At 48.5% G+C, this 24,072-nt stretch overlaps 1 protein-coding gene across 1 annotated transcript in view; it reads left to right on the top strand.

Annotated features, from left to right (window-relative positions):
- Positions 1-6,674, top strand: part of C1QTNF1 (C1q and TNF related 1) — an 80,397-nt gene extending 73,723 nt beyond the window's left edge. Inside the window, exon 5 of the mRNA XM_086931069.1 lies at positions 1,123-6,674. The gene's annotated coding sequence lies outside the window, so the exon portion shown is untranslated. The remainder of the gene's footprint in view (positions 1-1,122) is intronic.
- The last annotated feature ends 17,398 nt before the right edge of the window (positions 6,675-24,072 follow it).

Genomic DNA, 24,072 nt, shown 5'->3' with positions numbered 1-24,072 from the left:
CACCTCTCCAGCACATAGGCAGGCCTCCACCACCTCTACAGCACAGATGCAGGCCCCCACCACCTCTACAGCACAGACACAGGCCCTCCCCACCTCTCCAGCACAGACACCGGCCATCCCCACCTCTGTAGCACAGACACCGGCCATCCCCACCCCACCAGCACAGACACCGGCCATCTCCACCTCTCCAGCCCAGATGCAGGCCCCAACCACCTGTACAGTCCCTTTAATGCCCCCACCCCCGTGACTTTCTCCCAACTAAAACTGTACAGTTTTTCGACGTACCATTTGGATAATATACATTTCAGAGTCAAAGATAAGCATCAAGAAACTAAAAGTGACAAAACAATTAGTTGCAGAGTACAGTCCCTTGCCAGGAGGCACTTGTCTGTCGATAACAAAACACGCTTAAAAAACAAAGATGCAAGTTTGTGACTAGAATCTACACGTTCTGCAAGCTGAAACAAAAAAACGTTTATAAGCAAACTGTGGGGATAATCCACTGCACTTACCGATCAAGGATGGGACTCCACAGGTGAAAAATGCTGAAACTAATTTCCACGACCTCTCCAATTCTAAACACGGCGCCAATTCACCAAGTGAAGGTCGGGTAGGTCGTGCTGGAGCAAGCTGCCTGGGGGCCTCTGCCTCTTCAGTTTTTCATCATCCACGACGTTGATCCTGTGTTGGTAAAAGTCCCGCGCTGGCACCACCACGACGTTGCTTCTGCGCTGGAAAGAGAGGAGAGAAGGGAAATCCTGAGAGAAAATGGCTCTCTTAAAGGATTTCCCTTCCTCCAACAAAGCTCACCTGGCAGGATGTCGTGCCGTGGACGTCATGCCGTGACCACTACTGAGTGAGAAAACTGAGCTCTCACTGCAGTAGTGAAAAATGTCACAGAGAGGTTTCTGAGCAGCAACCGCCAGGGCTTTAAGTGGGCAGAGGCAGAGTCTGAGCACCGGCAGTTTATTTTGGGGCCCTCGAAACGGGTCTGAAAAAAATAAAATAAAGAACCGACTACCTTTGCCAGCCGGGAAAATAGAGCCCGATAGAGACCCGTTTCGAGGGCCCCAAAAAAAAACTGCCGGTGCTCAGACCCGGACAGACCCGGCCCACTTAAAGCCCTGCCCTTTTCATTATATTGACTCTATGACCAGAAAGGCTAGCACTGCGCAGTCCTGGGACTCCCAGAGAGGTGTAAAGAGGGCGCTAGTGTAACTAATACAAAAGTAGTGCCTTTGATTTGTGGAAGTATGCTTTATTCCAAAGATTCAGCGGAAAGCAGGGGAGTGCATCCTTCCGCAAAGAAGATCAGAGTGCATCTGCTCGCAGTTGCATTCTGAACACGCTATGGGGAAACTGCCCCACGACCTATACATTCAATCATAAATATGTTATTGTATGCGCACGTCACTTAAGAATTATGCTGTAGAACAAGCATTGTTTGGCATAGTAATGAACATAGAAGATATATTAGTGAAATCATCATTACACCTTCCCCCTTCTTTTAAAGAAAACTTAGTACACATACAAATCTCTAAACCTAGTAGGCAAAGAACAATTGCGTGAAGATCAGGAGCTTCCTGAGCATGCATCTTCGAACAACGTATTTTGTTGCAACAAGGCATTTTGTTGCCCAGAAGGTTCTTAATGGAGTTGACTTGCAAGAGGAATATGTACAGTACACCTACCAAATGAGGAGTAGACTCATTGGATGCACTAGTCAGATAGTGAACCCAACAAGAAGTGAGTGCAATTGTCTATGTCATCCTCAGTTAAATTCTTAGTAAACAGAATCTTTGCTGCCTGCTCAGGGGACAACTTAACAACAACACTTTTTTTCCACCACCCCTTCTTATCCAAAAAGAGGGATCCTTTAGCAGTTTTCAATACCTGTACTGGCAAGGAGAATTTAAATTCATTCTTCTTTAATTTACTGTGTTTCTTAGCCGTGACCCTATCACCAACTGAAATTCCTTTCACATTGGTGTGTTTTGGGTCAAAGTATTGTTTTTGAATACTTTGTTTTATTAACACATTCAGACCCAGCTATATGCAAATGAGTCTTGACCCTGTGCCTCATGGGAAGAGTCCAGCCCGAACTGCCAAGCCAGGTTTTCCCTGATCCGGAAAAACGCATTCAGGGACCAGTTTCTGGGTAACACCCTTTATCAGTCAGGCTAGCTCGAATCCAGTGGCAAAGTGAGCAAGGGACCCACGTCTGGGCATACCCTGCCAGCTGTGTGCAAACAAACCAACACAAGGAGATGATGGACAGAGCGATGAATCTTTTCAGACACTTACCCCCAGTGACAGATTTGGGTTTAATCCATCATCATTCTTTAGGTCATTTCTCCATCTCAGTTCAGACCCAGCTATAAGCAAATCAGTCTTGACCCTGTGCCTCATGGGAACAGTCCAGCCCGAATTGCCAAGCCAAGTCTTACCTGAACCGGAAACAAGCATCCTGTGACTGGTTTCTGGGTAACACCCTTCCTCAGCCAGGCTAGCTTGAATCCAGTGGCAAAGTGAGCAAGGGAACTATGTCTGGGTATACCCTGCCAACTGAGGGCAAACAGCAAACACAAGGAAATGATGGACGGACCGAAGACTGCCCTCTTAGAGCGAACACCCTGGCTTTGTCTTCGGGGGCTCAGGCCAGGGGTGCCCAGGGGGGTTCGCCCAAACCAGGCAAAAGATGCACACATACCCGCAAGGGGCGGGAACGCGCCGGGCCAGATCGGACTCGCCTGTGAGACCTGGACTGCACCCCAGATACCGAGCACTACTGAATAATTCCCACTCTCCACAAAGATCTGGCTCCATAGACCGAGCAGAACCCAGAAGTATATCGCCCAAAACTCCTCATATGGACTTGGCTGATACAGACCTCTTTTGAAGTCCATTGCTCCTGGAATGATCGCCCTGGCCAACAGTGGACTACCCAAAGAAACAATGAATGAGCTATTTTCAAGTAGACGCATCTTGCTACAACTCATAGACCTTTCCCACTGCGATGATAAGTATCCTTATGTAGGGAGGGGTCCTCCATGCAACTCCAAACCCAAGCATTCTAGTTTCGTTGCTCACCTTTGTTCATTTGGGAAGATAGATGGTTCTGCTCTCGAAATATAGGGTGGGGGAATGGGGAAGGGGGTTGGGACAGTTCGCCAGAGTGTCTGTTGTTGTACTATGTTCATCACGTCAGCATTCCTACTCAAAAGCAGGACAGTTGCACGTACCACCCACAATACGGAAATACACTTGCTGCCCCGCAGCTTGCGTGCATTGTAGTAAATCCCACATCCAACCTAAGTCCCGCAGGCCTCCACTTACACCCTCATCCACCATGACAAATATATATAATAGTGGAGATCCACTCTGCATACTATCATGTAATGTCAATGGGTTACTGGACAAGGTTAAACGGATGGCAGTCTTGAGATATGCCAAACGCCAAGCGTCCAATATAATCTTACTTTAAGAAACCCACCTTATGGGCAACAACTGCCCCTTTCTGGCACTATACAGCTATGACAGGGCTTGGCACTCAGGGTTCGCCCGAGGCAGGGCGTGGCAATCCTCATACGGCGCAATCTCCCCTTTGTACTCACAATGGCCACTAATGACCCCCAGGGATGCTTCATGGCCCTAAGAAGAACTATAGGAGGAAACGCTTTTAACTTAGTCTCCATATACTCCCCTCCATCGATGCTCAAATCGATCTTAAAATGCACAACAGACCTTATCGCTTCTCTACCCCCAGGGTTGACAATAATTGGAGGCGACTTCAACGCGGTCATGCACCCCGATCTTGACACCACAAGCGCCCCCTTTGCCACGAGATCCACACATGCTAAACACCTGGCAAGTACCCTAGGTATCTGTGACACCTGGAGAATCTGGCATCCCCATTGCAAACAATTTACCCACACCTCTGCAGCACACCACACCCCTGCCCGAATTGATAATATTTTTATGCCTGCACTAGACTGTCAAAAGATCAGAGACGTCACCATCCTTCCCAGGGGCATCCCTCTGACATTTATACCGAAGCTATTGAGAAAGGCTCAGTTCCACCAGAAACAGACACCGCTATCATTGTGGCCATCCCTAAAACCCAACTTCCCTCACCAAACTGCACCGAATATAGCCTAATCTCCCTCATAAATACAGAGGTCAAAATATTTGCCTCGGTCCTCGCCCACCGATAGAGGCCCTGTCTCCCTAAGTTGGTCCCCCCTGATGGGAAGCATGCATTACAACGCATGCCATTACCCCGCATGTCGTTACAACGCAAAAGGCTTGTTGCAGGGGGTAGAAGGTGTTGGATTTAACTCCAACACGTTACCTACTGTTGCACACACTGGAGTTGGAATAGTAAATTATACTATTCCAACTTTCAGGTACGCATTGTAACTGCATGCAGGGTAATGGCATGCATTGTAACGTCATACAACCACCCTGAGCAATGCAGATTTAAGACATCTAGGGGGACCAGGCACTGCCTCTGACGTCTTCATCTAGCCTTAGGAAATTGCCAATACAATACCTAACCCCCTATTTAGCACTCCTCCTCAAGGATTTTGAAAAGGCCTTTGATTCCATAGACTGGCAGTATCTTGAAGATGTATTGGCCGAGATAGGTGTGGGCCAGCACTTCCGAACTTGGTTAAGGTATTATATTCCCGCAGCAAGCACAAGTGCTCGTCAAGGGGGCATTATCGGAGATGTTTCCCATTAAGAGGGGGGCAAGGCAAGGTTGCCCGCCTCACCTCTCCGAATCACCCTGGCGAGGGAGCCCTTGGCATGCTTTATACAGTCCGACGACCGAATTCAGGGATGGAGGTGGCCAAACTCTGAAGAAGACAAAGTCGCCTTATACGCGGAGGATGTCTTACTCTTTCTCATAGTACTGGCTCAATCTGGCCCCCACTGCCTCCGGGCATTGCACCTCATTCCACAGGTCTCTGGCCTGCAATAAAATCCCAGTAAGTCCGCCCTGGTCCCTCTCCGCATATCAAGAGATTAATTCGACTGGCAGTCCACAATACCTATCAGAAGGCAATCATTCAAATACTTGGGAATCTGGGTGGCCTTGCTTCCTGACCTTTTGCCTGGTCACTCAATGTTACCCGGCTAGTGAAGAGAGCTCGAGATGATCTCTGCAAATGGCAGACACTACCACTTAATCCCATGGGAAGAGTCGCCCTCCTCAAAATGATGATACTTCCCAGGTTCCTCTATATGATCCAAAATACCCCATTCTATTTCCCACTGACCTGGTTTAAAGAATTAGACAGCCTGGCCATTGGATTCCTTTGGGGTGGGCAAAGACTTCATATGGCCCTGTCCTAGGGCTGGATTCTACCCTTCAATGTGGGCATGGGCATGACCAATCCATACCTGTACTATCTGGCAACTCGCCTGCTCATGCTACATGATTGGTTTAATGGAGGCTGGTCTGACCTGACGTACAGAGTTGAGCTGAACGAGGACCTATCCCTGGAACTCTACCTGTAGTGATGCAGATGGTTCTCCTGGCTTGGCGCATCTCTTTGCGCCATACCCAGTGGACTAACAAACTGACCTGATACACACCGCTCAGGCAGGGTACCTGGCTACGGAAGGTCAGCGGAGTGGGAGGGTTCCGGGCCTGGGTCCTCATTGGTATCTCACAGCTTGGAGATGTATGGACCGGCGAACACATGCGTACCTTTTAGGATTTGCAGGCCTGATACTCCTTACATTCCTCACAATTCTACGGGTATCTGCAATTGCGCCATGCCCTCCAAATGCATGCACCAAATGGCACAACATTACCAGAATATAGCCCCACTGAGGCACAAACCATGACAGGAAACTTGGGAAAGGGAGGAATCTCGCGTATTTACAGTTAGCTAACTAACAATACTCCAAATACACTAGACCGGCTTAGGAGCCAATGGGAGGGACGGATCAGGCTCCTTGAAGAGGAAGATTGGAGAGATGCACTGATGGTGCCTAAAACAGTCACCTCCTCGGCCAGACTCCTTCTGCTCCAACTGTACTACCTAAAGCTGCATACATAACCCCAAAACGCCTTCATAGCGCATGTCTTAAACCAACTGCATCATGTACACGATGTGAACAAGACCAGGCAGACTTCTTTCACATAGTATTGGCTTGCCCCGTCATTGCGCGATACTGGAACTCCATAGAAAGGGAAGTCACAGAGGTTCTGGGTTGGGAGGTCCAACACAATCCACTATCCATGCTCCTGGGAATCACAGATAGACTGGACGGATGCAGAACTGATGAACTATTTCTTAATACAGCCATGGTGGTGGCTAAGAGGGACATATCTGCCAGCTGGAAAAACCCTGTCCAGCCTGGTATATAGAAATGGCCCAGGAGGGTGGACTGGGGCGCAGCACAAGAGTAGCCCATGTATGAGGCCAGAGGATGTCCGGCGTAACACCGCAAGGTTTGGGGCAAATGGTCAGATAGAATAAAAATGGCTCACTTCAGGAACTGTATGTATTATGTGGGATTGTATGAGATCATGTACTGCAAATATACATTTTTACAGACGTATAAGGTGGTGACGTCCTATGACTACTGTAATATGCTGCATTTGATTACTGCTGGTATTCTCTTGTTTAAAAAAACCAATAAAATTGATTATAAAAAAATAATACTCAATTTTGTTAATTAGCTTTCTCATAGGTAGAGTGAAAACATGGCTTGCATGGGTTCCTTCTTCCTCTTCTGTCTGCCTGACCTCACTGTGTCCTTCTCTTGCTAGTTGTCTGCTCCAGCCTGTGCCTTGGTATCGTTGAACTTTAAAGTTGGAGAGCTGAATTATGAAACTTTCCTCCTGTATGGTTCTGGCAATCCTTGCAACTGCATTCAGTTTGTCTGGGTCCAACACCATGCCCTCACCACTAGCACCGGCCTCGATTTACACATGGAGGTGTGGAGGACACCAACCTGTAAATGGAGTAAAGGGAAGGTAAGGAATAAGTGAAAACATGAGTGATTATGTGGATGCACACATAAATATGCATGCATTTTTTTCATATGCTTGTATGCTTGTGTGTGTAGCACGGCTACTAGGTGGGTAGCATGGTCCCATCATGGCCTGGTTGGCATATGATGGTAAAGGCTATTTACCCTGTCATGTCTTGCACAGGTGCTCTAAGGACATTTTGGATTGCTTGGCATATAGTGAATCAGAGGGCACATTATGAGGCACAGAGATAATAATCAGCACTCTGACCTTCTGGTCAGGAAACTGCACTCCCCTTGTGCAGCTCTGCTATAAGTATCCCGCTTCTAGCGCTGCCAATCCGGTGTTTGAGGCCCCTGTGCCTCAGTCTTTCCTCTGCCATCTGCTGCCATTTGTCCTGGTGCCCCGGGCATCTGCCGTTCGTCTGCCTATCTCTTTTTCCTCTTTTTTCTTGCCTTTTTATGCCTTCGTTTTTCTCTCCTTTTCTGCCTTTATTTAAAACCCCTTTGCCTTTATTTAAAAGTGTCCTTTCCTGCTGCCTCTGACCCTGCAGCCCCTCCCCCTCCTGCGTTCTCCCACCTCCCAGCTGTCCCGCCCTCCCCTGACCCCTAATTATTGGCGTCCGCTAAGCGGCCACCCTGCTGGTGTGCCATAGGTGCACCAACGGTAAGCCGGGATGCGCCCTTCCGTGACCCAACTGCGACCAGTGCCAGGGACCCATGTCCTTTGACACGGTAGCGCTACAGTTACTTGGCTCTCTATGCACTCAACACTGGCAAGGACAACAACTGCAAGCTCTCTTCACCTTTCGCACCCACAGACCCTTCACCTGCCGCCACTATTGTCACTCCTTCACCTACACCAAGACCTAGGACTCACCTCATTCCTCCAGTCACAACTCCACCGTACCAGAAACCCTGCAATGCATCCTCCTCAACGTCCGCTCCCTCCACAGGCAGACCGTAGAAATCTGGGACCTCCTCGACAGTACCGCCCCAGATGCCACTTTCTTCACTGAAACCTGGACGAATGCCGCCTCAGGACCAGACATCGCAATCACCATACCTGAAGGATACAAGATCACCCAGAAGGACCGCCTCAACCACCCCGTAGGAGGCATCGCTATCATCCACAAATCCAGTCTCTGACTGAGCACCCACACTGACGTGCCCTCAGACCTGATGGAACACCTTCACTTCAAAATTCAGAGCCACCCATCTACCACCCTTAGAAGCACCTTCATTCCTTCATTTATAGGTTCCCCGGACCCCGCGCGCCCTTTGCTGGCTCCATCACCAACATCATCTCCCTGCAAGCCATCCCCTCCACCGACTACACCTTGCTGGGAGACCTCAACTTCCATCTCAACAACCTCCAAGACCCCAACTCTACTTCTCTCCTTGACAACCTCCACAACCTCAGAGTCAAACAGATCATACATGAACCCACACACTCAGCAGGGCACATCCTCGACCCCATCTTCACAGCGGGAAAGTCGATCACTGTCAGCCACACCTCTGAACTCCCATGGATGGACCACCGTTGGATCCACTTCACCTTCAAAAAAGTCATCACCCACAAACGTCCACACCAGCTCTGGTGCAGAAACTGGAACAAGATCTCCAACGACCAGCTTTCCTCCTCCCTCAACAGCGCCGCTCCCACCGCCACTGGCAAGGAACCTACCACCGCCGCCCGGACCCTGCACAATTGGATCTCCGAATGCACCAGCACCATCATCCCCCTCAAGAACACCACCAAAACACATACCAAGAGAGCCAGCTGGTTCTCCACCGAACTTCAAGAATCTAGACAAAACTGCAGATGCCTCAAAAATCATGGAGGACTCCAGAACCACAGCAGACCTTGACAACTTCAAATCAACCACCACCACCCACCACAAGCTCATCAGATACACAAGGAAGTAAGCACTCCAAGACAGAATCTCTACTCACACACACAACAGCAAGGAACTGTTCTACATCATCAAAGAGTTTGCCCAGCCCAACAGTTAGACAACCGACATCCCCCCCTCCCAGGACCTCTGCGACAGACTTGGCCTTCTTCCATCACAAAATCAAGACCATCTATGACAACTTTGAACACCACCTACATACAGAACCCACACCCACCACTCCCCATACATCACAGCCTACATTTGACAGCTGGACCGCTTTCACCATAAAAAAGACCATGAAGTCAACCCACACCGGGGCTCCCGCGGACCCCTGTCCACACCACATCTACCTCAGAGCCACGGACATCATCGCCCCGAACTTTGACAAACCATCAACTGCTCCTTTGAGACCGCCTCCTTTCCCGAAGAATGGAAACACTCCGAGATCAACTCTCTCCTGAAAAAATCCTCGGCGGACCCCACTGACCTAAAAAACTACAGACCAATCTCCGTACTCCCTTACCCGGCGAAAGTCATTGAAAAAGCGGTCAACAGCCAGCTTGTCTCCCTCATAGAAGAAAACACATTCTTAACTCCTCCCAATCACATTTCAGGAAAAACCACAGCACCGAGACCACCCTTCTTGCCGTGACAGACGACATCCGCTCCCTACTTGACAGAGGAGAAACTGTGGCCCTTATCCTTCTGGACATCTCCGCAGCCTTCAACAGTCTCTCACCGCACCCTAGCCCACAGATTTCATGATGCAGGAATGCGGAACAAGGCCCTCAACTGGATCCGCTCATTCCTATCTGGCAAAACGCAGCAGGTGAGACTCCCACCCTTCCGCTCGGATCCAACACCGACCACCTGCTGAGTTCCCCAAGGATCCTCCATCAGCCCCACCCTGTTCAACGTCTACATGGCCCCACTAGCACCTATCATCAGATCCCACAGACTCAACATTGTATCCTATGCAGACGATACTCAACTCATCCTCTCCCTATCCAATGAACCCAACGTCTCCAAACTCAACTTTCAAGAGGGAATGGGAGCAGGCGCCAGGTGGATGAAGAACATCTGCCTACAACTAAATACGGACAAGACCAAAGTACTCATGATGGGCCCACAACCGAATGCCTGGTGCTACACCTGATGGCCCCCTACCCTCGGGAACCCACCCATCCCCACGAATCACTTGCGCGACCTTGGAATCATCATAGACTCTGAACTCAAAATGGACGACCAAATCAACGCAGTCTCGTCCTGCTGCTTCTATGCCCTCTGACTCCTATGAAAGACCTTCAACTGGATTCCCCTCAAACACAGAAAAACCGTCACCCACACCCTCATTAGTCGTAGACTGGACTACGTCAATGCACTCTACGCCGGAATCACCAAGAACCCCACCCACAAACTCCAGAACGCCCAAAACACCCCTGCCAGACTAGTCCTCAACCTACCACACCACTGCCACATCACCCAACTCCTACAGACACTACACTGGCTCCTCATCGAGAAGATAATCACCTTCAAGCTTCTCACCCACACTCACAAAGCCCTTCACAACAATGGACCTGCCTCCCTGAACAACCGCCTCTCGTTCCAAACACCCCAAAGATACCTCCGCTCAGCACAGCTCTCCCTCGCTATGATGCTGCGCATCAAGAAGACTTGAACGGGAGGCCGCTCCTTCTCCTACCTTACAGCCAAGGCATGGAACACTCTCCCTCTCGACCTCCTACAGATGCCAACACTCTCCAAGTCCATGAAGGACAACAAGACTTGGGTCTTCGGCAAATTGCTGTGAACTCACTGAGAGATGCAACACTCCCCCTCAGCACCTTTAGACCCTCTCAGGTGAGTAGTCGCGCTCAATAAACCCCTGATTGATTGATAATTGTATAGCTGGCAAAGGAGGTAATTAAAACATCATGGCATGGTTGGTGTATTGAAGATATGGGTAGATAATGGTATACTTGGAATATGAGAGAAATGGCAACATAATGACGTTTCTGTCTTATGATGAGCTGAGTACAACATGGCATGGCTTGTCATACTAGGGGATAAAGGGTGGACCATGCCATGGCATGCATATGAAAGAACAGACTTATAATGGCATAAGTGGCATTAGAGGGAACATGTGAAATAGGCACATCATTCCATGGCTAACTTATCAGAGAATAATGGCACACTGAGGAAGGATTGACATACTGGAAACAGACACAACACAGCTTAGCTATCATTTTGGGGGACCTGATGCATCAAGACATGACTGTCAAAAGGAGTAATCTAGGATAGATCATGGTATAGCTGACGTATGATGGAAGTGGGCACTTAATGACTGTAAAATGGGGGAACATGTTTACTGGCTGGTGGAGAAAGTCCCCAGATTACTCAGAGCGCTGTCTACAACCATACCTAACCAGAAAGCAGATTTTAGATGGAATGTAATGTCCTACTAGTCAAGAACAAAACCGAGGTGCTTTGGGTATAGTTCAACAGCACCCCAAGATCAGTAACTGTAAACTGATAATAGGATTACCACTTGATCAGAATGTATGTGGGGTATTTATATTGCACAAACCTCCCTGGTATGACAAAAGTAGGCAGGAAGACAGTAAGGGAAGGAGATGCCTAAAGGGGATGCTCTGTCGCAAATCTGACAGATATTCCATCACTGTATTACAAGTGCATTATGTCATATGGAACTTGTATTAGGAAGCACAGGATATGCGTTCCATTTGTGATAGAGCATAGCATTCTCCAAATTCTAAATGAGACCCTAAGATTTTTTTTGCAGCAGACAGAATAGTTTATAAAAGAGTTAGGTATAATACTGCAAATAAATTATTTTAGAAACTACAAGTTTGTGTTTTCAAATTATTGTCATCTCTTTTATGCCATTTAAATCATTGTAGAGTTTGACAGCTCTGAAAGATCAATTGGAGCTGTTTTATTGCCGACAAAGACAGTAATAGTTTGGAACATATCACATTCTATTTTTCTTAGGTGCTAAAACAACTGAGAACGCAAATATGTAATCTTAGAACCAAAACGTTCGGCAGTGAAACTGGCTTACAAAGAATTACTGCATCATTTCATTGGAGCTTGACAAGCATTTCATGTCTAGACTCACCATACAAATCTACAATGTCGTACAATGTCACCAAAGCTTACAGTGCTGGAACAGTCACCAAGACTGATGAGAATATTTTTCCGCTTAGTGTTACATAGGGCCTGATTTAGATCTTGGCGGACAGGTTACTTTGTCACAACGGTGACGGATATCCCGTCCGCCGAAATACAAATCCCATAGGAAATAATAGGATTTATATTACGCCCGACTGGATATCCGCCACCATTCTGGCAGAGTAACTCGTCTGCCTAGATCTAAATAAGGACCGAAATTAACAACGAGGGGAGGTAGAGTAAAGAGATAGGATTCCTACTCCACAGGCACTGATAATTAAACAAGAAGAATCCTACTCCCAGTGTACACCGCAAAGATGGGGGACACTCAGTGTTGTGTAAAATACCCCTCACACACCAACAGGCCCCTTGGTGTCATGCTTCATCATCGGGGTCTTCGCACCCCGCTAGAGGGATGCGGCACGCTGCGACCTGCGACTACGCGGGAGCGTTGACAAGGTTGACTATGTGTGGTGTGTGTTAAGTGCAAGTGAGGGGATACATGTGAGTGGAGGGTGTAGTGAAAAATTAAAAAGTACCTGGCTAGTGGGTGGTGTGAAAAAAACTTTATTCAGGACCCCTAGCTGGTGCTATTAAAAAGATGTGCAAAAAAGGCGAGGTCAGTTGTCTTAATTAGGGACACTACCTCTGGTGTGCGTCGACATGTTTCGGAACTGGTGTTCCTTCTTCAGGACGGGGCACAACTTCCCAACCCTACTCACGTATTTCTATAAAAAAGGTGTTCTTTTAAAATCTTTTTACTGAAAAGTGAAAACAATCTCACAGAGGCTAACAATGTGCCTACAGCGGTATTTGCTACCACCCTGTGCTGCTTCGCGGAGCAGCACAGGGTGGTAGAAGGAGGCCAATTTAGGCGGATTTCATTGTGGATCCACCTACCTACCCTGATGTTCTGGATATGCTCATGATGCAAAATACAACAGTGACTATGAGGCATGCAATTGCATGAACCAAAAATACCGCTGTAGGCACATTGTTAGCCTCTGCGAATAAGTTCAGTTCCTCCACACAGGCCGGCAGCGATCTCCAGCGTCAGAATGACATCATCCGCGTACAGGCTGATCGCATGATGGAATTCACCCATCTTGACACCAACAATGTCGGGGTTCTGCCTAACCCTCTGAGCAAAGGGCTCCATGTACAGGGCAAAGAGCAGAGGGGAGAGAGGGCACCCCTGTCTCGTACCCCGCTCAATGGGGAAGGGTCGAGAGCTACCGCCGTTCACCCGGACTACCGCAGAGGGGAACCGGTAACAATTGAAGATCAGATGACGGAACTTCTCCCCAATCCCGAATTTGCTCAGGACCTTCTCTAGGTAGGGCCAGTGCACCCTGTCGAAAGCCTTCTCCGCGTCTATGGACAGGAGCATCCTCTCCCCAGGGATCCTGGAGGCCTTCTCGAGGATGTGCGTCACCCTCTTTGTGTTATCTACTGTTTGCCTACCGGGCACGAAGCCCGCTTGGTCCGAGTCAACCATGCCCGGGAGGTGCAACGCCAGGCGTGCAGCTAATATACTGGTGAACACTTTCAAATCTGTGTTCAGTAGCGAAATGGGACGGTAGGACCCACAGGCGGTCCTGTCCTTACCCGGCTTCGGAATCACGGAAACCGTGGCCTGGAGAAATTCGGAGGGGATGGCTCCCGGTTCCGCGAAGGAGTTAAAAAGGCGGGTCAGTAAAGGCGCCAGTTCCTGACAGAAGGTTTTATAGAACAGCGGGATAAAGCCATCCGGACCCGGGGCCTTGCCCAATTTGAGCCGGGATATCGCCGTGATCACCTCCTCGACACGGATGTCACGCTCCAGATACTGAGCCTGCTCCTGAGACAACGACGGGAGCGGGACTGAGTCCAGATAGGCCATCTCAGCCCGGGCCGAGGGGGCCTCCCCGGTGTAGAGGTCAGCATAAAAGCTGCGAAAGACGTCTGCTATTTGCTCATCAGCCGTGACCCTACCACCGGTCGGGTCCACCAGTTCCTTCACACGGTGCTGCTGGTGTTGCACCCTAAGTTTATTAGCCAGGAGCCGCCCACACCGATCGCCCCCTGTATAATATTTATGTTTCAGGCGAAGCATCGCATACTCCGCCCGGTCCGTGTCAAGGGCCGCCAGGAGTTTCCGTGCCGCCTTCAGCTGCCTCCACACCCTGGGGGCCCCTGTCCTGTGATGAACCTGCTCCAGCTCCCTCACCTGCCGGGTGAGCTCATCTCTCTTGAGCTGTCGGTCCCTATTCTCGGCCGAGGAAATCGCTATAAATTCGCCTCGGAGCACCGCCTTCAGGGCTGCCCACTGTGTCGCATGAGAAGTATCCCCAGTATCATTTATGGTCTGAAAATCCAAAATGGCCGCCCTGATCTGATCCACCACCGACCGCCTGTGCAAAAGCGTGTCTCGGAGCCGCCAGACCCCTCTCGGCCGAACCACCGGGGGCAGAGTGAAAGCGCCCTCCACCGGGGCGTGGTCAGAAAGAGAGAGGACCCCCATGTCCACACTCGAAGCCAAAGGGAGCATTGGGCCCGACACAAGGAGATGGTCTAATCGTGCATAAGATCTATGGGCATGTGAGAAGTAAGAGTATGCGCGGGTAGTGGGGTGGAGGTGGCGCCACATGTCATGCAGATCCAGCTCCTCAGGTCGAGCTCGAATCGAGCCCGAAAGCTCACCCAACTGGTGGCGCCGCTGCACAGACCTGTCCATCGCCGCGTCGAAAACCAGGTTCAAATCACCCCCCAACACTATGTGCCTATCAGAGGTGGATGCTACGTCCTCCAAAGCCCTGTGTAAGAATTGGTCCTGGTGGTCATTGGGGCAGTAGATGGTACCAACAGTCAGTGCTAAACCCCCCATCTTGATCCTGTACATTAGGAGTCTCCCTTTCTGTTCTGCTACCTTGCACACGACCTCTCCTCTGAACTCCCTAGAAAACAAGATCGCCACCCCTGCCGTCTTGGAGGCGCTAGAGGAGAACAGCTGCGTGGGGAACTTAGGGGTACGCATCCTCGAGCAGTCCTTAGCCAGCAAATGGGTCTCCTGCAACAGACATATATCCGCTTGTGAGTTTTCTAACAAGGATAACACTGCCCGCCTCTTAACTGGATTATTCAGCCCCTTCACATTGAGAGTAAGCACCTTAAGAGCCATCAAGGAGGGGGATCAATGGAGCACATGTCAAGAGGCAAAGCCCCGCAGGCAAACACAGAAGGCACCACTCGAGGCCCCAAAACAGAGCAACTTTGAACCGTCCACTGGCACAGTACAGTCCCCGAACCCCAACACCCCACAACTAGAAACCCCCCCCCTGTCCCCACACAACCAAATCTACACCGCCCCCCGCCACTGGCCCCCCCTCTAGACCCCAGAATCAAAACATCTGCCCGCCTGTCCCAACCCCATTCCCTGCTACTCAAACTTTTCAAAGAAGACATTGTCCCAGTCCGGCCCGTAACGGGCAGGGCCGTGGTAAATCAGTCTAGTGGACGTCCAGCCACCTCCTCCAGCACTCGCCATACCTCCCAGCCCACCCCCCGGATCCCCGCACCTGCAAGAGGAATAAGCTAAAGTAGACTCCCCCCGGAGTGAGTTCAGGCCGTCAGGGCCACTTCGCCATTCGCCGCCACTCTGGAGGCCTCCTGGATGGCGGCCGCCATGTCCGCCCTGATCACGGGCGAGCCCGGACGCTCCGACGGAGGAGAGGTCCCCCCTCCAGCTTGTTGCCATCCGTCACGAGTGCTTCGCCTCCGCCGCGGAGCCGGGGTATCTGTATCCGATGCTGTGAGGCCCAACACCGCGCAGACATCCTGGAGGGACCGAAGCTGATGCAGAACACCGTTCCACCGAAATATCAGACGGAAGGGGTGCCCCCAGGAGTACTGTGTCCCTCGTTCCCGGAGGAAGTCAGTGGCGATCTTGAATGATTTCCTCTTCTGCAGCGTGACTGTAGATAAGTCCTGAAACAGGGTCACAGGGTGGTCCCGGAATCGGAAAGATTGCTGCCCTCGTGCTTCTCGGAGGATTCGCTCCTTCAAGGGAAAGTCCGGGAGGAAGGCCAGAATGTCCGGGGCGGGCGCCGTAGCTCTGCGGGGGCGGCCCACCCGATGTGCTCGGTCTATGCGGATCCGAAAGTCCTCCGACTCTCCCAGGATCGCACGAAAGAGGGCAGCCAGATAAGCAGTCACGTCTTCACCCTCCTCACCGGACGGCACACCGCGGACCCGTATGTTGTTCCGCCTGGACCGATTTTCAAGGTCCTCGGCGTGGGCCTGTAGCTCAATCTGTTGCTCCCGCAGTCGCAGGACCTCCTGCTGCAGATGGGTGATCTCTTCGTCCCTGGAGTGACCCGCTTCCTCCACTGTGTTCACACGTTCCCCCAGGGAGTCCATCTCTCTCCTTACTTCGCGGACCTCCCCGGCCACCTCACGCTTGAGCGTTTGAAAGTCCTCCCGAAGGGAGCTAAAAAGCGATTCGAGAAATGATCTCGTCACCGGGGGTTCTCCGCCATCTGCACCCCTGGTCGGGGCCGGGGAGGTCGTGGCGGGTTGGGTTCCACCGCTGCGTAGGGCACCGCGTCCCAGCATTTCCGGCAAGGTTCGGTCGCCCCGTCGCTGTCCTCTAGCGTTCGACATTGCAGCTGAGTAGAGGACGTTGAAGGCAAAGAAAGCAGCTATATGCCAGCTGGGGGCAGCGTCACATAAAGAGCACCAGGAAGGCCGAGCTGCCCGGCCGAAGACCACAAAATGGCCGCCCTGTGATGTCTAGGGGCCAACGCCCAATATGGAGAACCCCTCTCCGTCTCTGGTCCGGGACCCAAAAATCCGGCCAGTGGGCAAAGTCACGGTGCGATGGTCGCCGGGGGCTGTAGTCTCAGGGGGAGATCTGCCCCGGGAGCCCCGTTCCGCTGTTCCGCTCAGACAACCGGCCGGAGCGGCCTCTCCCAGCGGGCCTCTTCAATCCACGGGCTGGCGTAGTGAAGCGATGTCGACTCCGCCTCCGCTCTTCACCTCCGCTCTGCTCCGTTCCGCACAACCGCCGTCGGGCAACTCCGAGCCGTTCGCGAAGCCGCTGCCGACTCCCACTCCGACAGTTCATGCACCGCTGCGGGCATCACACGCAGGCAGCTGGGCGCTCCGACACGCTCCGAGGGTCGGGAGACTCGCGGCTTCCTGCTCGCGCACGGGCCATTCAGCGGGCCCCGACCCGAGCTTCACCGGTCAGGATCTCACCCCCGACGGCGCAAACCGGGCTCAGCAGTCGCTCCACACCTCCACCGCGGGCACCAGGCTCAGTCGCCGCGTGATCCGGGGGGGAATCAGCGGTTACAAGCGGTGCAGGGATTCAGGGGTCCGGGAGCCCTCGGCAAGTGCGACCTCTCAGCCCGCCATCTTGGCCACGCCCCTACACCTGCATATTTAAAGACATCTTGCAACAGGAATAAAAAATGATAATATTTCTTCACTATTTTATTAAAATGCAAAAGTGTTACACCTGAGTACATCTGGTTTATCAGTGCATTGAGAAGTATGTTTTAAAAGGGAACATTTTCAAAAATCGGTGTGGAAACATTCATGCCTCCTCCCACCCTGACAACAACTAAAAGGCAAGTAAGTTGCCATGTGGACCTTCTGGGTGGCCTACGTTGTTATCATATACATGGACATCATAGTTTAATAAATAAAACATAAGAAGGTTTTGTACTGTGCACAGCTTGAGCTCATGTATTTTACGGTGCACTTAAATGTGATAATGAAGAAAAGGAAGGCTAAGTGAAATAAAACAACTTTGACAGCCTTTTCCAAGAGCCATTATCATTCATTATACTACCTGTACCTATTTGTCCCCCCCTTTATTTACCCCTTATTTTTGACTAGCGTGTTACTTTTGAAAACTAATTGGGCTTATTTGAATTGAAAAATCAATTGCCAGGACCACACAATTTGTTCAAGTCTGGAAACCGGGATTGATTCCAGGCTTTCTGGTTTCAATTCTATTTTATTCCAATTCAATAATTAAGTAACATCCTTAGTACACTTGACTGTCCCATGGTAGCGATAACAATCAGAGAACGCTTACCCCAGGGAGCGATTGAGAGGTAGCGATTCAGACACAGCATAACATGGTACTGTTAAATGTATGACTCTCCTAGAGACTAGGGGTTTAATTTAGAGGGCAGTTTGGAAAGAATCACTCTCCCTTATATCCATCTTACATCCACTAGTGTCAGTAAATAAATTCTGCTGCAGCAGTCTTTCACAAGAATACCATGCTCTAGGGTCATGTGTTCTGTGGTTCCATAAAGTATACAATAAAAGATAGCCTAGCTTACTGTTTCGTACCCCAAGCACCGTACAGTCTACTACTGGTCTAAGGGGTTATGAAAGCAACATCTTGAACTTGAATACACTGTGTCCAGCCGCCACACAAAGGGCTGCATACCCCTCTAAGTTAGTCTGGAACCTGGAGTTGGAAAGCAGACAACCAGTGGACTTCAATGGGAAACCGCTGGAAGCTTCTCTCACTTCAAAGGAAGGCCCAGGTATAAATATTGGACCTCAGACACCAACTCATAGGTACACTTCTGAACCTGTGGAATCTGCCAGAAAGGAGGCCTGCTGTGCTGCTGAAAGGACTGCTGCCCTTATGGGCTACTGCCTTGCTGGATTGCTGCACTCCTTCCTTAGTCAGAGGAATTTGGTCCTGCACCTGCACACAGGACTCCCAGAGTAACTAGGAGGGTTTCTCTGCTGGCTTACTGTTCAGAACTATAGGGACAGAACAGGCTCACAACCACCTGATCCAGCAACCAGATTCAGCTGGAGTAAGTCCCTGACTCCCCAACTAGTGCTCCTTTTTGAACAAATTAATTTTGTTTTAATGTTTGCCCTTTTACCTGAGGAGTTTTGCTGTATTACATCTGCGAGGAAACAGATGGCTTGTAAAAAGATAGTTCTTTCTCCACAGAAAACTTTTAGAGGATCTCTCGCTTAGATCTCCTCTTTTAAAGCTAATAGTTGAAGCTTGTTTTAATGATTTTTTTAAAATGTGGTAATGAAATGTTTTATGGTGCCTAGGTTTATTTTGATGATACCTTTTATTGTTGTCATTTATATTGTACTTAGTGTACTTTTTGTGGTTTTCAGTAACCGAATAAAGTAGTTTTGACTAACTGACTGGTGCTCCTCAGGTCCTGGGCCTTTGGTGTGACCTCCGTGAGGCTAAATTTAAGTTTATGGGCTTTTCATGGATAGGAACAGACCCAATAGCGCAGAAACCTTGTCACTCACACAGTCGGCCAACATGAAGTTTCGTCAATCGGACTCTTCACGCTACAGCATCGACAGCTTGCAGGTAGCACCACTGCAAAGCTTCAGCCAGCTGGTTAGCGACAACAGGATCTTTGTGATTCAGCAACAAACATCTGCGATACCAGGCCTACTCTTTGGCTACATCGATGACCATCTGCAACTCTTCTCGAATCCTCGAAGCCTCCTCCACCGAGAGCGGGACTCTTTGCGTTGAACAGAGATGGTAACTTTTCAGTGGGACTAACCTGAGCTCTGTATCTGACCCGCGCTCCGTCGGGGGTCAGTCTGAACTAGTGACTTTTTCCCAGTCTCGCATGACTAGATAGCCACAAGTGGCGCTCTGGGCTTTTTGGCACTATTTTCACTTAAGTCTTTAAAATTGCATATCTCTGGTTCTACTGATTGAATTTTTGTTGTTCTGGTCTGTTTTAATTATTACATTTTGCTCTATTTTTTAAAATTGGTGTGGGATTTTCTTGTGTTGTGTTTTCACTTCATTATTGTTTGAAGTGCTGCATAAATACTTCACACATTACCTCTAAGTTAAGCTTGACTGCTCTGTGCCAAACTACTAGAGGGTTGAGCACAGGGTAATTTGGGGGTTTGCTTGCGCCTCACCCTGACAAGGATTGTGGTTGCTGCTTGAGTGGGGTTTTAAACCCCCTGCCCCCAACCAGTACCCCAATGTCGCATAAGCAAAACGATGTCGGCCCAGAAATAGATGGACAGGTGACCTTGTCTTGAGTTGCTTGATAGAGTGATTATTTTAGGCATTTCAGTCAATAATTTCGGATCTATCCAAATTAACCAAACCTGCAGCATACCACAATTCTCTGAGGTAAAACTGTCTATACACCCAATTATTGTATCTTTAAAAGATTCACCACTGCACAGGTAGAAGAGTAATTTATTTTTGTTCCTCTTGTGTGTTTCTATCAAGTCCATATGCAACTTTGGAACTCTCCCTGAGGTGTGATATTGGGACTTTGGATAGAGGACCATTTTCTTTTGTGCTTTTAACTGCCTTGTCAGACGTTCCTGATAAGGAGAAAATAATTCTCTTCAGACCTCTGCCACCTGATGCAGATGACATGTACTGCCTTCATCTGGCCTGCATCCCATAAGTGCTGCCTTTGTTTATTCTTTTTTCAAAAGACGAAGCCGGAGTGACTCTTGGTTTTTGTCTTCATGGGGCTTGTCCTTTTTTAGGGAATGGTACAAAGCACAGCACCAACCGCTGTACAAAAAAAGCACATTTGGAAAGAAACGTAGAGTAGTCTAAAGAGGGTTTGAACGAGGATAAAAAGATGAAAGTTCAAAGGCTGGCCTCAGGTTTCTCGATGAATTTCCAGCAAGCAGCACCAAAGGTTCCCAGACTCCCTTAAATGAACCCTTGATGCCGAATCCTCATTGACAGCTCATGCGCTGGTGGATTCTGCATATCAGCTCTGTTATGAAGATTCCATCGGCTACCTCTACATCGACAATAACTTTGTTATTAAGAACTTTGCCAACAAGGGACTCTTTGACCTCCATTCCATCAACAAAAACCTTCTAAGCAACAATGTCAATCTCATTGGTGGGGGACAATGTCCTTCAACAAGATCTTGGTGAATGGAAAAATGCAGAGTTATCAACAACCTTGCTGCAAGTATTACTGAAAGTGTCCACAACTTCTTGCATGATCTCTACGTCATCAATAATGCCCCTGTCACTGCCATCATTTTCGACAATAACAATAGTGGCTTCTCAATCTGGCTGATATCCAGTGCTGTCGACAATTTCATGCACCTGTGTGTCAAAGATCAAGTTGCCACTCGAGCAACAGTTTTTAACATTATATGGTGGCATCATGGAAGAAGGGGAGATATGGGTCTATATAATAAGAAGAGAATGTAGAACTGGAGGTATGGTTTACCTTAAATAATGCCACTGGAAATTAATTTCTCTCCAAATGACGACCTTGAAATGAAGCAAATGGTTTATTACAGCAACAGAAAGATAAGCCCTTTGGTCACCACAGTTATCATCTGCATTACTGGCCGATCTGCTGAATTTTCGAAATCTCTCTTTAAATATGATGTATACTTTCTGTAAGAGGTTTCCTAATCCTTAAGGGTTGCAGGACTATCAGCAGAGAATGGCTGCTCCTCACAGCCAGTATGTGTTCTGCCTCTACAAATACATAGGAGTCAGAATCACCAGCACCCGAAGGGGTGCATATCCCTGTCACTGAAGAAATAAAAGAAAATGTTGACCAGGGCAGTGATGATGAAAAAAATAGAGCAGCAGATACAGAGAACAGTAAAACAACTCCTGGTACTGAGTTGGATGACAGTATCCTTTATGGTACCTGTTATCATGAAGAAAAGCCACGCAGTCACGTCATGTAGATTAAGAATGTAGGTTGTTATATTCGTTATATCGTTATATCCTGAGTTCCAGGTTATATGCATCCTTGCTGCTCGGCCCATTCACTCCAGCTGACACTCATCCAAACACAAAAACTCTCCAGGTTTTAATGGCCTCACGTACTGGCTGAGCAGCAGGCAACACAGAGCAATGGGGAGAATGCATTGTACATCACCAGCACCCCCCAAAAGTGACCGACAAATCCCATCATCTTTTGGAGAATTCAGATAAGCAGTTCAACTTCTTTGTGTCTACTAAATGGAAGCAACACTTTTTGCATGAATTCAAACTGGATAAAAAGTAAGTCCATAAAATCTATTTTGATGGGTTGACCACCAACACGAGGAAGGTGTGCTCCTCATGAAGACTTCTCTGGGATTGTTGTTTTAATGTAGGAGAGGTTCATGCTGCTAATTATAACACAACATGCATTATTGGATAGCCGAAGACAGGTTCTGCAGCATGTATTAGTTTAAAAAGCTGACATCTCCTTGCTGAGCCTCACCTTGTATATCAAGACAATGACTCGATGCTGTGGAAAAGATCTGTTCTTTAGCAGGGATAATGGTCAAGGCATATAACATGCTGGATATTGTAGGTCACTGTGACTGACAAGTGTGGCTCAGACCTGTTCGGGGTGCAGAGGGACTTATTAACTCATATGAAACAACTGCATACCAGCCCCACCTAAAAGCAGGACTGGGAAGGCAGGCTCTACAAAGTGTCATGATGGTGAGGCTCTTAACTTTGCCAATACAAGATTATAGAGCTCACTGGAAAAATTGGTCGTCAAGTGGGACTGGATGTTGTTTGTGCCAGTACCATACAGAATCTGCGGAGCATGTCATTTGCTGTTGCACAGCTTTGCTAACCCCAAGGCATTTGTACTTAAGAACCATGTTAATTCTTTTAAAAGGTGTTAGAACATGTAGGGAGGCCTTAAGGCACATTTACACCACCACAGTGCTGATGGAGCTCTCACAAATTGGGAAGATGTATGTGGTTGCTGAAATGACTTTACGATCAGCCCGAGAATTAATAGTAAAATAATTTATGATTCTCGGATTACCAGCACCCGCACTTGTACAGCATCGCATTTTTAACACTTTTTGTCTACACTAACTTTTACTAGTAACTGGACATTTAACTGACTGAGAGGGGCACACCTAAATATACAACATTTAGATGTAAGTTACTATGACATCCACTAGTGTGCAGACGCACTACCTCCTCTCAGCCCTCCTTGGTGACGCTGCTCCACCCACCCTCTGCATGTTATATCCTACGTGTGTTTTCATTTTAAATGTACCTTTTCTCGTACAAAGTAACAATACTCATGTACTGGTGACCATGATAGCATCTTTGCATCTTAACCCTCCTTTTAGATTTTATCTATTCTATTTTTACCCTCTTTTTTAATTTGTATAAAATTTTGCTCAGCTTTTGTAAAGGATTTTAAGTAATCATACAGTAAAGTTGTAATCTCTCAAAAAAAAAATGTGGCAGCTCATAACTCCTTACTTCAAGATGATCCTGGAAGACCAGAAAGCAGAGGCAAAGCCATCGTGAAGGAGGGACAAATAACTTTGACAATGGTGACACAGCCATGGGCTTTGCTGAATCACGGTTTTGTCAAAGGCGAAAATCTATGGTTCTCTGTAGACAAGAAAGACTTCAACCCAGTAATACAGGATCAGACCATGGATGTAACAAAAATGGACTTGATATATTTAGTAAATATGTTGATGAGGACTTCAAAGCATGAAGATGGACACTGAGGGCCAGATTCACAGAACTAACTTGAGACAAAATCCTAAAGTTACTACCATTTTGGTATTCACAGAAGGCACTTACTCATTTTGGTATTCACAGAAGGCACTTGCTCATCAGTGAGTAAATGTCTTCTGTGAATACTAAAATGAGTAAGTTACTCAAAATGAGTAAGTTACACAAAATGAGCAAGTTACTCATTTTGGTATTCACAAAGGGCACTTACTCATCAATGAGTAATAGCCTTCTGTGAATACCGAAATGAGTAAGTTACTCAAAATTACATTTCTGAGGACTTGCCTCAGCACCTGTGAAAGAAAGGTTTTTCCATCTAAATAAAGAAGACAGAAGCTAGTCAAGCTGGCATCTTCCTTTCAGAAACCAGCAGCTTGCTTGGGCAAGGAATACAATGCACTGCTGGTAACCATTTCCTCATTCCATTCCACATGCACCTACTTCATTGTTGTCTGTATGGGATATTTATACAGTGGCC

This window comes from Lissotriton vulgaris, chromosome 7 (genome assembly GCF_964263255.1).
Source record: "Lissotriton vulgaris chromosome 7, aLisVul1.2, whole genome shotgun sequence".
Taxonomy (NCBI): Eukaryota; Metazoa; Chordata; class Amphibia; order Caudata; family Salamandridae; genus Lissotriton; species Lissotriton vulgaris.
Note: the sequence above shows the minus strand (reverse complement) of the source record. Positions and strands in the feature narration are given on the sequence as shown.